Genomic DNA, 13,146 nt, shown 5'->3' with positions numbered 1-13,146 from the left:
ATGCTGGTGTCGCCGCGCCGCCAGGTGTGGTTTTGCTCATTATTAGCGTTATTGAAGGTGTGTAATTGAAACGCGGCGCAGGCGGCGGATTAAATCACATCGTGGTAAAGTTGCACTTTTTCCTCGCCGAGTCGCATCAGATGGATTTAATTATTCCACAGGCCCATTTTTTATTAATCGTCTATATTGATTTCTGAACTCCCCGGCTGCTTGTGGATATGCTAATGATGTCGGCCGCCTCATTTGCATGGCAGCCCATTATTATTTTATAAGTAAATTTTAATGTGGACTCAATTAAAAGTCAGCCGGCGGAACAGCTAAATTGGCCCAAGGTGTGAGCGGCGCCGATCCGGGACGGATCAATTAGTGGAGATCAAACTCCGGCTCGTCTGTGGGGAGCAAGGAATGCTGGGATTCCATCAGGCCGCCGCTCCGTCTTCCTGTTTCTAATCCGTTTCATCATCGTCGGTGTGGAAAGAGTCACAACCCGGAAAACTCCTGGCGTCAGCCGCAGCTTCAGCAGGAGGTCGGAGGTCAGAGGTCGCTGCATCTTTTCACTAAATGGACCAGTCTGTTGTTGTCATGGCAACAACAATAAGGTATAGTAATCAGATTACAGATCAAATCCTGATCCATTCAGAGGCAAAACGGGCCCACAGCACCACCGCTCACCACCGTGCCTCGTCCTGGTTCTGTCCGTCCAGCAGGTTCTTTAACTGGTAGAAACGGTCCTGTTAAAGTAAAACCGGTGGGACGGGTCAGCAATCTGGTGATGGCAGCATCATGCCAGCCAATCAGAACATCCTGCTGTTTCTGGTCTGATGATGGCCTGGTGATGACCTTTGACCCCTCTGGACCCAGCAGCAGCTTCAGAGTTTCCTCTCGGCAGCATCGGAACCGGCCAGATGCCTCGGCCCATTTCGACCCGCCGCCGCTCCCAGTGAAACCAGTACAGCTTCCTGCTGGTATAGTGAAGGAGGACGGACGGCCACAGCTGCTGGTTCTGCTGGTTCTGACCCGCTAACTGACCGCTACAGGTCCAATTTCACAGGACAGAACTGTTCCGCATGCAGAACCGAATCAGGACAAAGATCGCCTTCAGACCCGACAAGATGCTGGTTCTGGACCTTCAGCTTACTGGTTCCTTGGTGGTTTTGTTCTGGTTTCATACTGGTTTTATTCTGGTTTCATACTGGTTTTGTTCTGGTTTCATACTGGTTTTATTCTGGTTTCATACTGGTTTTATTCTGGTTTCATACTGGTTTTATTCTGGTTTCATACTGGTTTTATTCTGGTTTCATACTGGTTTTATTCTGGTTTCATACTGGTTTTGTTCTGGTTTCATACTGGTTTTATTCTGGTTTCATACTGGTTTTGTTCTGGTTTCATACTGGTTTTTTCCTGGTTTCATACTGGTTTTATTCTGGTTTCATACTGGTTTTGTTCTGGTTTCATACTGGTTTTATTCTGGTTTCATACTGGTTTTGTTCTGGTTTCATACTGGTTCCTTGCTGGTTTTTCCTGGTTTCATACTGGTTTTATTCTGGTTTCATACTGGTTTTATTCTGGTTTCATACTGGTTTTTTCCTGGTTTCATACTGGTTTTATTCTGGTTTCATACTGGTTTTATTCTGGTTTCATACTGGTTTTATTCTGGTTTCATACTGGTTTTATTCTGGTTTCATACTGGTTTTTTCCTGGTTTCATACTGGTTTTATTCTGGTTTCATACTGGTTTTGTTCTGGTTTCATACTGGTTTTATTCTGGTTTCATACTGGTTTTGTTCTGGTTTCATACTGGTTTTATTCTGGTTTCTCTCTGGACGTCGTGAAGCCGCTCTTCTGGCTCCTGGGAGGCGGGACACATTTGCAAAGTTCCCTGATTCTTCTGGCCGACCCTTTGTTTCCAGCAGTCTCCTCTGGTATCTATTATTCATTGAGTTTAATGGGCAGCTGATATTTTTGGGAAACGCCATTTGCAAAAAAATCAATAAAACAAATAATGAGCGGCTGATGTTGAGCTGGAGAGCTGACAGGAGGAGAAGGTGATGGAAATCAGGGATAAACTGATCTGAGTCCAGATTTCAAGCTGATTAATAAATAAATGATGTGCCCCCGACAAAAAATGAATAATTCAGACAATCAGCCATGAAAAAGGATCCTAATAAACGTTGGCCCACATATTGAGATGCAGCTAATGACCTGGATGCGAACGATGGACTTGGATGAATTTTAAGTGTTTCTGTTTGGTCGTCAGGGGAGACATTTAAAGGGACGGCGCACGCTGACCTGCTTTCTGTCGGGTTCACCTTCTGCCTCAGGACGCCTCTCTCTGATCAAACCTGACGCTGTTATCACAAAGAAACCAAAGACGACCCATAAGAGGTTGTGGACCCACTCTGCTTTGCTGAATTGATTCTGAGGATTTTTCAAGATGAACGGCCTATTTAAAGTCAGGCTGCAGCTTCCAATCATATTTATCTCCATACTTTGACTAGGTTAGCACAATGCTAAAGCTTCTCTGGTTAGTATGATGCTAATGCCTCTTTTTGTCGTCCTGCTGACATCATACTAATGTTTGGTTGATGTTTTCTGTGTTAGAGCGCCGCTCTGGTGGTCGGGTGAACCCAGAGGTCCACTTGGTGGCCCGGATTGGTCCCTCTGGGTCACCAAGTCACAGTGACTTAATCGGGTTTCTGATTGGTCGATGAGCCCCCAGTGACGTCTCCTTCCCAGGAAGCTGCTGAGTCCAGAAAAATTCAGAAACAAAGAACCAAACCGTGAAGTTTTCCTTCAAGAGAACCAGACCAGAACCAGAACATTAAACTATTCCCACTCCTCTCCCTTTCTGTTTTTATTTCCAGCTTTATTGTACATATTAATTAGAGAAAAGACAGAATCGTTTCCTTGACGACGTGATTGGGTTTATTGGATGGACAAAGTTCTGCTCACATTATCAGTTCAGACAGGAAATGACCAACGTTTCCTTGCAGCTTCAGGTCGAGTCTGAGTCGCCGATGCTCAATTAATCGGACACGAATGAACATTTCTCTTCATCACTCTGAGTGTCTGACCGTCGGCTCTCCGGGTGCCGCCTGTCAATCCGGCACAGAGTTTTCCCAGAAACCCTGAGGGCGGCGCTCCGACTCTAATCCTGTTGTCAATCTGAGGCACTGCAGCGCCCTCTGTCCACCGGGGGGGTGGGGGGGGCTACAGCCACAAACATCACCACATCCAGAACCGGTCCGGATCCGGTCCAGAACCAGTCCACAGGTTTCAACTCTTAGTTTGATCCTGAATAACTTTCATCACTTCCTGGAATCTGAAAGGAAAATTAGAGAAATTCCAACATCTAATTCAGACCTGAAACCTAAAATCTCCTCCAGGATCCCAGAGGGAAACCTGAGAGCCCCTGGTGGCCCCTGGTGGCCCCTGGTGGCCCCTGGTGGCCCCTGGGGCCATAAAGCCAGGGAGTGTAAGCTGACTGAGCAGCACACACTCTGCTTGTTGTAATGATGGAAAGGAAATGAATGTTTCTGTTGCGGTTCACTGTTTTCACCAGTAGGCTGCGCTAACCTGATCCAACTTGGCCGCCGTCACATCAACACTATCAGCTTAGTAGCATCGGCCTTTAGCGATGTTCGTAGCGTTACTGCAAACTTCAGCCATCAGAACCTGGTGATGGGCCCAGAGCCCAGTCGGTTCTGGTTCTGGTCAGGCTGCAGAAGTGAATGGAAGTTAATGCAAAGTCCCTGAGAAGATAGGAAGATGTACTGTGTGTGTATGTGTGTGTGTGTGTGTGTGTGTGTGTGTGTGTGCGTGTGTGTGTGTGTGTGTGTGGGTGTGTGTGTGTGTGGGTGTGTGTGTGTGGGTGTGTGTGTGTGTGTGTGTGTGTGCGTGTGTGTGTGTGGGTGCGTCTTGGGACCTGGCTTTACATTAACCTCACTGTAAAGGTTGAGAGGAGGATGAAGAGTGTGTGTGTGGGTGCGTCTTGGGACCTGGCTTTACATTAACCTCACTGTAAAGGTTGAGAGGAGGATGAAGAGCCGACCACTTCATCTGAGAACACTGGGCTGTGAATAAAGGTCATCAACACACACACCCACACACACACAGAGAAGAGGATCTGAGCATGCTCAGTTCTGAATAGTGATGATGAAGACGAAGAGGAGTTTTGTGTCGATTTTCTCCAGATTTGGAACAAAATGCAGCAGGGGAATATTCGGAACATCAGACCTGCAGGTGGCGCTCTGACGTTCCTGCTGATGGTTTCATAGCTGCAGATGCTGCAACGCATTCAGACGATCCGTCGCCCAGAGAACCCAGGAGGATCATGGGAGATTCCTCCAGCTAAAGCAGAGATGTGATGCTGCGGCTCTAGGCCCGGTTTTGGTGTCAGACGTAAATGTTGCTCTGACAGGACGGATGTTGGAAACGCGCTGGCAGCTCTTCCTGTCTGCACAGATCCAGGCCTTCAGGGAGAGTCTGGGACCTGGGCGGACTGGAACATGATGCGTCCTGTCAGGGGCCTGGGCCCCTCCTGGCCCCTCCCGGGCTTCAGCAGCTTCTCTAATGGAAATAAACACTGCTGCTGTTCAACCTGACAGTGTTTTCATCACCTGCCTTCTTCGCCTCAGACCATGATGATGATGATGATGACTGCTTGCCATGACAACGATGAAGATTAAACAGGAAGATCTGCTGATTTCCTCAGGATGAACATTTCATTTATATTTAGATGTAAATTTACCCTCATGCAGTAAATCAGCTGATCCGATGCGACAGGCTGTTTCCTCCTGATGGTCCGGTCGACCCAGTTCTACTGGAACCAGAACTCCATCATCTGCTCCACCTGCAGCTGGTTCTGAGTCAAACCAACCTGTTCCCCTCCTGGCCTGTGGGGGCGCTGCACCAACAACCACTGAAGGAAACCACACAAAAACCTCTGAAGACTCTGAGAGCAACTTCCTTCTTCACCAGATGGAAACAAGATGGAGGCGTCAGATTTTAGTGTTGGAGGATTTCTCTTTAGTCTTTGGCTGAAGACCAGGAGACATAAGACAGGCCTCTTCACTTGTTTTTAAGACCCATCTCTTTTCTTTGGCTTTTGGCACAGTCTGAGAGGTTTTCATTTCATTTTGTTTTACACTTTGTTTTATTGTGTCTGTATGTCTTTTATATTTCAGTCTTCTCTATTTTAATCACATTGTATTTTATGATTGTGTATAGCACCTTGGTCCTGTTGGTGTATAAAGTGCTTCATTAATAAAGTTGATGATGATGATTTCTGCTGCTAGCGGTAGGCTAGCATGTTAGCTTTGGTTGGATTTACCCAGAATGCCCTGCGCTGTAGTCCTAACAATGCAGCTGTGGGACATTTTTTAAAAGCTCTTTTCACAGATAAATAGTAAAAAGTTTTCTGGATTTTTTTTTCTCAAACTTGAAGTTGGTCATCAGAATGCAGTTGGTACTGAGCCCGGTACTGGTTCTGGTTTCTTCCTGTGAAAGGAGAGTTTTTATCGTTTTATGCTAATTGGATAATGAAGTGATGGATCAATAAGTGATGCGGCTTTATGAATAAACTGAGGAGCAGACGTTCCTCTGACTGCCAAAAACCAGAAACATGGAGAAGATGAAGATGTGAACAAAGTTATTAATGCATGAAATTCATTAAACATTCATGGATTATTAAACTGTGTGAAACTGAGAAGTTATCAGCTGTCAATGCGTTAAGGGAGGAAGGATTTCTGTCAACGTCGCAAACCGAGTCGGAATAAAAATGGACCTGGAGAGAAGGACCTGGCTGCAGCTAACAGGAAGACAATCCTGAAGACAATGGAAAAATATGGTATTTTATAAGATAATTAATCTTTTAAGGTTCCAGTAAGGCCAGAATTAATAATAAATAATAAAGACTTTTCTGATTTATTAATGTAATTATATTAAGTGTGTTACCACCCCACGCCACTAGAGGCAGTATCAGGCCCGAAAAGATGCAACTAAGGAGCAGATTTAGAAGTTCACAGAAAACTACAGAATCTGTTAAAAACTGTGAGCTGAGCTGAAGTAAATAAAAGAGAGAAGTTTAAATACATGCTGATTGAAAATTCTTCCTAAAGATGAAGATATATCACAGATTTCAAAAGAAAATAAAAACGTGAGACCGCAGATAATATAGGAAATAGCGCCCCCTTCACTTCCGGAGTGCCATGGTCCCATTTCCATATAAGGTCTGAGAGGGTTAGGGTTAGGGTTAACCCTACCCTCCGTCCCGCCCTTCCTGTTAGCTGCAGCCAGGTGGACTTGGACCTGGAGAACGGGTAACCGAGTCCAGAGGACGGACCGCCCACATGCTGGTTAAACTGGCCCCGCCCCCTTCATCAGAGAGCTCTTAGTCAAACCTGTCACTCTTTTTAATCTGCAGTTTCAGCAGAAAGTGCTTCCACCTTCATCTCTCTGCCTTCCCTCCTTCTGCTCCTCTTCCTCCGGCGGGTCCCTGGGAACCTGCCGCCGCTCCTCTAATCCCTCCTTCTTAATTAAGATTTCTCTCAGCTCATCCCTCCTCATCCTCTGTTTGGCCTGAAACTTTCTGCGCCTGACAAGAAATCGATGGAAGGGGGGGCTCAGGTATCGGATTGTAGGTGGGCCCCTGAGGCCCCCGGGCCGCGCAGCGGGCCGGCAGCGGCTCTTCGGCTGCTGGACAGAACCGTGAGGCGCTAATAGGCTCCGCTGCGGTTAGCCGGGATGATCTGGATGGCAGGATCTTTACCAGGTCTCCGGGTTCGCGGGCCTGGCCGGCCGGCCCGCTCCCTGGAATATCCGCCATAAATAAATGATCGGCTGAACTTTCTGTCAATTAGGAATCAGAAGGAGCTGGACTCGTTGTGAAGCCGCTCGCAGAATATTCATGAGCGGCGGCGTTTCCCGGGACGCGGCGCTCGGCGGGATTAGCCGCAGCTTCAGGTAGAAAATATTATTTACTCTTTGTTCAGGATCTCTCTCTCCGCGCTGCTTCCATGCTTGGCCTGAAAGTGGAGAGCGAGTCCAGGCCGAGAGCGGCGCCGCATCATTTATTCAGGAACTCGGCTGTTTCTAGTCGCTGGAGAGGCTGCAGGACTCGGCGAACCGGGCCGGTACCGGCTCGGCACAAAACAAAGCTGCTCCAGTCCTAAAACTCTGAAAAACATTTTTACTTCAACAGTTCAGCGCAAAGAAAAGCTGCAGCTGCAGGCCGCTGAGTGGACAGAACCGGAACCAGAACAAGATCCGGTCTGCTTCTGGTTCCGGTCAGCCTCAGTGAATCTTCATGTCGGACCTGCTCTCCTGCCAGCTCAGATTTAATTTCAATTCATTCCCAGATTAACAGCAGAACTGGAGAATCAGAGTGGTTTCTCCTGTCCATAGAAGATCTTTGTTCAGGTTCCTGGTTCTTCCAGAGGATCTGCAGGAACCTGGTGGTCCTTTGATGATGTCACATCATGTTACTTATGTATCCCACAATGCACTGGGCTAGCATCAGGGTGAAGACGCTGCTGCGACTGAAGCCAGAGATTTCCAGACTGATATCCAAGTTAATTAAACTAACTTCACTCATTCACTAAATGGGAATCTTAGCAAAACACATAAATCATTAGCGGAAGCTAATGCTAACATGTAGTTGGCAGAAGCTAATGCTAACCATTAATATAGCCGTCTCTCTTCTCATTCTTGTTCTTAGATTCGCTAACAGTAAAATCCTCAGTTTCTGATTCTGTTACATTTTGTCACATTAAAGTTTTATGAATATGACGAGACATAAAGTTCAACCAAGTCATGAAGATGGGGAACAAATCATGGTGGTTGGTTTAAAAGGCTTAACAATGGCAGCCATTTTGAAAAATGGCCATCGTCCAAAAATTCCTGCGCCTGATGGAAAATATGAAAAACAACTGAGGGCTTAGCATGCTAGTGCTAACCGATCAAATGGTCGAACTGCAGGAAGTTCAGTTTGGAACCAGAACCGGTCCAGAACTCCAGGGCAGATCAGAGCACAGCTCAGGAATAATAATAATTATTATTATTTTTAGAATTATAATGTTACACCCACAACATGAATCATAATGATGCTCCTGGTCTGACTTTATTATAGCAGTAAAACTTCAGAAGGTTCTGAGCTGAAGCTCATTTTTCTTCTTCTGCTGCATTAAATCTGGCTGATCCACACAAAAACCAAAAAATGTTAAGAATCTACAACCAGCTTTATGAGTCCTCCAGAAAATCTCGAGATGTTTTTTCTCTCCTTGTTTGAGGTTTTAAATGTTATGCAATCGCAAACGTTGCTCTGTGATGTTTATAAAGCGCCAGGGTGACGCTAAGAAGCTAACTGAAAACCGCCTGTAGAGAACCGCAGAGAGAGGAGAGGCGACTGCTAATGCTAATGAGAAACTAGTGGCCCAGAGCAGGAAGGCAGCAGGAACCGGGTCAGACTCAGTTTGGGTGACTCGTCTTCGTGACCCCGCCTCTCGCCTGCTGACCTCTCGCGACCCCACCAAGGATAAATTTGTTAGGAAATGTAAGAAACAGCAGATCTGATATTTACTGTAACTGAATAATAATAATGAATGAAAACATGTAAAGTATCTGAATACCAATGTTCAGATTCTGGTTCTGGTTCTGCACAGGCGCAGCAGCATGTGACCTGAACCTCGGTGTAGTGAATTGCTTACAAATGGCCGCCTGGTTCTGCTGTGGTTCTTTTCCAGATCCGTTTATTAAAATGCCAGGAGTGTCAGAATCAATGGCCCGCATTATTCTGACCCCCCCCAGTGCAGATGTGAGTCCAGCTCCCAGGTGGTTCCCTCTCCATCAGCGGTTGTGGAACTGCAGGATCGGCCGGGCGGCGATCCGTCCCATAATCACCTCGGCCTGCCGGATTCTTTCCAGCGGCTGGAGTTCCCCTGCCGCGCCCCACCGGCCCCACAGGGCCCCGCAGCCGCGTTTAATGAATTTCCTGTCTTACAGCCTCAGAAATGTCAACACTCAATCAGGCTGTAATTGAATTTGTGCAGCATTTTCCTCCGAAAGCGGCTCCATTAGAACATTTTTCAGCTGGAAAACTGACACCAGCTCTGTTTTTACTGCTGCTAATGTCTCTAGCAGGTGTTCGGACCGGACAGGTTTACTTTCCAACAATCATGTGTCGTTACCACGGCGACTCTTCTTCTCTTCTCAAATTACGGTGGAGTCATGGCGGGAACAGCTGCTGTTTAACTGCTCTGGTCCAACATAAGCAGCCAGAACCACGTTGGACCCGATCAGGCCGGTTCGGACAGAGAAACAACTGTTTTTATTTTACGTGAACATCTGTTAACCTGACATTAAACATCATGTTTGACCTTTAAAGTTGTTATTAACAATGGACCCTGCTGGACCAGGTTCAGTTTGGTTCTGAACTGCTTTGACCCGGGTTGTTCCTGTGCAGAGAAATGGAGTGAAGTCGGTGTGTGTCCTGTAGGCGTTGTGTGTCCTAAGCAGTGACGTCAGTAACGCGTTAATTTGTAACGTGTTACTGACGTCGGACCACTTTTTTCAGTAACCAGTAATCTAACGCGTTGCTATTTCAAATCCAGTAGTCAGACTACAGTTACTTATCAAAATCATTTTTGCGTTACTATCTTCTTTTGTTATTTAATCGTATTTCCTCTACTCGTCTTGTCGAGTGACCGACGTCTCTATGCAACAGAAATGTAAACAATGGAGGGAGATGCGCATTTTGTTGGTGGAAAAACTGGAACTATTTTGAGTTTCTGTCGCCAAGTCATATTATTATAAACGGCTTTGGGCTTTTCTTTTTTTTTTAAGTCGCTTCCAAATGTAACGAGTTGCTGGTTGCGCCTTTTTTGGCTCGTTTTTGAATGTGAAGTTACTCATTTGGGTTGGAAATAATCAGAGACTCATAATAAATCCCAGAATTTGTCCGTCATTAAGGTAGTTTTAGTCAGTCTCTCCCTGTTCATCATTTCCAGGATGATCCGTCCCGCTGTGTCTTTGTTAATGTCAACTTAATGTTTTACCTCTGAATGACGTCGAGCTTCACGTTGCGCTCCAGAAAACTGCAAACATCGAGACCAATATGAACAGCGCAATAAACGTGAAAACAGCCACGAATAAACGTGTCCGTAGTTGGAAATAGTTATATTGGCAACTTAACGCCACTATAATTATTAATATTAAGATAAGTGTCACAAATCTGTGCAGCCATCTGAGCTGTGGAGCTGCAGGAGGAGCTCTGTGCGCTGGTCTGTGTTTTTTTCTACAATCTCCTCTTCAGTTCAACCTTATCAGTGGAGACACATTGTTGACGTTAGCATTATAAAATAACTTACATTGATCTTTGCCAATACTTAATTGTAATTTTCACAGGAGGCAGAGCGTTGTTGTTAGCAGCTGCTGAAAGTAACTAAAAATGTTACTTTTAATGTAACTTAGTTACTTTCCAAATCAAGTAGTCAGTCATCTAAGTTACTTTTTCAGGGAGTAATCAGTAATCCGATTAAAGTTACTTTTTCAAAGTAACTATGCCATCACTGGTCCCGAGGGCGGTGAAGTCGGTGTGTGTCTTGTTGGCGGTGAAGTCGGTGTGTGTCTTGTAGGCGGTGAAGTCGGTGTGTGTCTTGTTGGCGGTGAAGTCGGTGTGTGTCTTGCTGGCGGTGAAGTCGGTGTGTGTCTTGTTGGCGGTGAAGTCGGTGTGTGTCTTGTTGGCGGTGAAGTCGGTGTGTGTCTTGTTGGCGGTGAAGTCGGTGTGTGTCTTGTTGGCGGTGAAGTCGGTGTGTGTCCTGCTGGCTTCCTGCTGCCTCTGCGTGTTTCCAGAATGAGGTCGCAGTTCGTTGAGGTTCAGCTGCAGCTTCGTTCGCTGGGAGAAGCATAAATCTGTTGGGCGTGTCGTCCGGCTCTGTGGGAAACTCTGCGGCTAAGACCTTCCTCCACCTTGTGGGAACCGCCGCCACCGTTCTGTCCGTTGCGTTGCTGAGATGGGAACCAGGATGTGTTGGACGGACTGCAGGTTTCCATGACGACGGAGCAGATGCAGGAAAAGCAAAGAGACAGAGAGACAATCAGGAGGATCAACCTGATCAGCTGATGGAATGCTTTGATTAGTCCAGGTGATCAGCTGATCATTAGAGAATAATCAAGTAAATGAATAAATAATGAGCTCATTAATGTGATGATGATTGCTAATTACTGTTGGCTAGTCTGAAGGAGCAAGGAGTTGGATTTCCAGAGAGGGCTGCATCACGGAGCAAACAGGAAGTGATGTTGAGTGCAGGTGGTGTTTCTGGGTCTGTCAGAGATGAACCCTCCCACCTGCAAGAGAAAGTCTTAACAGTCAGTGTCCAGCATATGGGGGGTCTGCCGGGATGCTTGCTGCTCTTATTCTAACCTTTGACCTTAATCAGTCCTGGATGGAGGAGGCCTGACCCAAAGGCATCCGGGGCTCCCGCTGGGGACCCGGGGGGTCGCAGGTCGTTCGCATTCAGCTCTCCTTTTCCTTCCCTCCCAGGAGCGGCAGCTTGGCTCCAGCCGTGATGACTCCTCCAGATGTGCGCCTCCTCCTCTCCATTGTGAGCTCCACAATTAACATCTATAAATCACGTCCCGAATACTTCCTGCTCAATCACTGGGGAATATTGGGGAACAGCCCAATAACTCATTACAAATTGGAGGCTTAAAGCAGCCAGAAAGATAAATTGTGTGGTGGAAAAAACTCCATAGCAGGACGAGTCTCAGTAATTCAACGACAGCTCGCTCTGCTAAATTAGAGGAAGACGATTAATAAAAACCTCCAGCAGTCTGTTTCCTCTGTGAAGATTCCTGCTTGTTTCCACCTGACATCCATCAGTGGAAAAGCTGCCAGATCCAATTAAAAGCACTTCTTCTTTCCTCCAAACTCTGAAGCGCCTCCAGACGGAGGGTTGCTGCAGCAAACATCTCCTTCTGAGAGGCAACCTGCTGAGAGGATTAATGAGGCCGATCGGGCCGCTGGCGGGTTCTCCAAGAACAACAGAACCTGCCAGAGAACACTCTGGTTCAGCTGGAAACGAGGGAGGTTAATAAAAACGGATAAAATATTATTTAGGGAAAGAAATCTTTGACTGTTGGTGGATTTATCGTGCAGGAGTTCCAGTCAGTAAATAGATGCTTCCATGCACTGCCATCCAGAACCACTAGAGGGCGATGTTTGTAGAGATTTAGCTGCGTGATGGTTTCTCTATTAAAACAGTTTCTAATGGGAACATTGTCTGAGTTGAAGGAAGTTTCACCGCATTCCTGGGGTCGGTGCCGGTTTGCTGGGTCTTTGTTTCTTGGAAGAACAATTCAGTAGAACCACTGCTACTCCTAACTGGACCAATCAGATTACAGATCTTTGACTAATGACCTCCTGTTGGATCACCGGTCCAGGGCCCTTACCTGCTAGCTCACAGCCTTTACCCACCTCCCCAACCCCCCACTGGTTCCCAACCCCCCACTGGTCCCCAACCCTCCACTGGTCCCCAACCCTCCACTGGTTCCCAACCCCCCACTGGTCCCCAACCCTCCACTGGTCCCCCAACCCTCCACTGGTTCCCAACCCTCCACTGGTCCCCAACCCTCCACTGGTTCCCAACCCCCCACTGGTCCCCCAACCCTCCACTGGTTCCCAACCCTCCACTGGTCCCCCAACCCTCCACTGGTTCCCAACCCTCCACTGGTTCCCAACCCCCCACTGGTCCCCAACCCTCCACTGGTTCCCAACCCCCCACTGGTCCCCAACCCTCCACTGGTTCCCAACCCTCCACTGGTCCCCCAACCCCCCACTGGTCCCCAACCCTCCACTGGTCCCCAACCCTCCACTGGTCCCCAACCCTCCACTGGTCCCCAACCCTCCACTGGTCCCCTACCCTCCACTGGTCCCCAACCCTCCACTGGTCCCCAACCCTCCACTGGTTCCCAACCCTCCACTGGTTCCCAACCCTCCACAGGTCCCCCAACCCCCCACTGGTCCCCAACCCTCCACTGGTCCCCAACCCTCCACTGGTTCCCAACCCTCCACTGGTACCCCAACCCCCACTGGTCCCCAACCCTCCACTGGTCCCCAACCCTCCACTGGTCCCCAACCCTCCACTGGTCC

General features: G+C 47.5%; 1 long non-coding RNA gene across 1 annotated transcript; it reads right to left on the bottom strand.

Moving 5' to 3' along the window:
- Positions 1–10,500: 10,500 nt before the first annotated feature.
- Positions 10,501–12,433, bottom strand: LOC122836893. The gene is made up of 3 exons (XR_006371657.1): positions 11,419–12,433; positions 11,221–11,342; positions 10,501–11,034 (listed from the first exon to the last, which is right to left on the bottom strand). It is a non-coding gene; the product is annotated as an uncharacterized LOC122836893 (long non-coding RNA).
- Between the last annotated feature and the right edge of the window lie 713 nt (positions 12,434–13,146).

The sequence above is a fragment of the Gambusia affinis genome, linkage group LG09 (assembly GCF_019740435.1).
Source record: "Gambusia affinis linkage group LG09, SWU_Gaff_1.0, whole genome shotgun sequence".
NCBI classification, from domain to species: Eukaryota; Metazoa; Chordata; class Actinopteri; order Cyprinodontiformes; family Poeciliidae; genus Gambusia; species Gambusia affinis.
The sequence above is the reverse complement of the archived record's forward strand: the minus strand, read 5'-3'. Positions and strand labels throughout refer to the sequence as shown.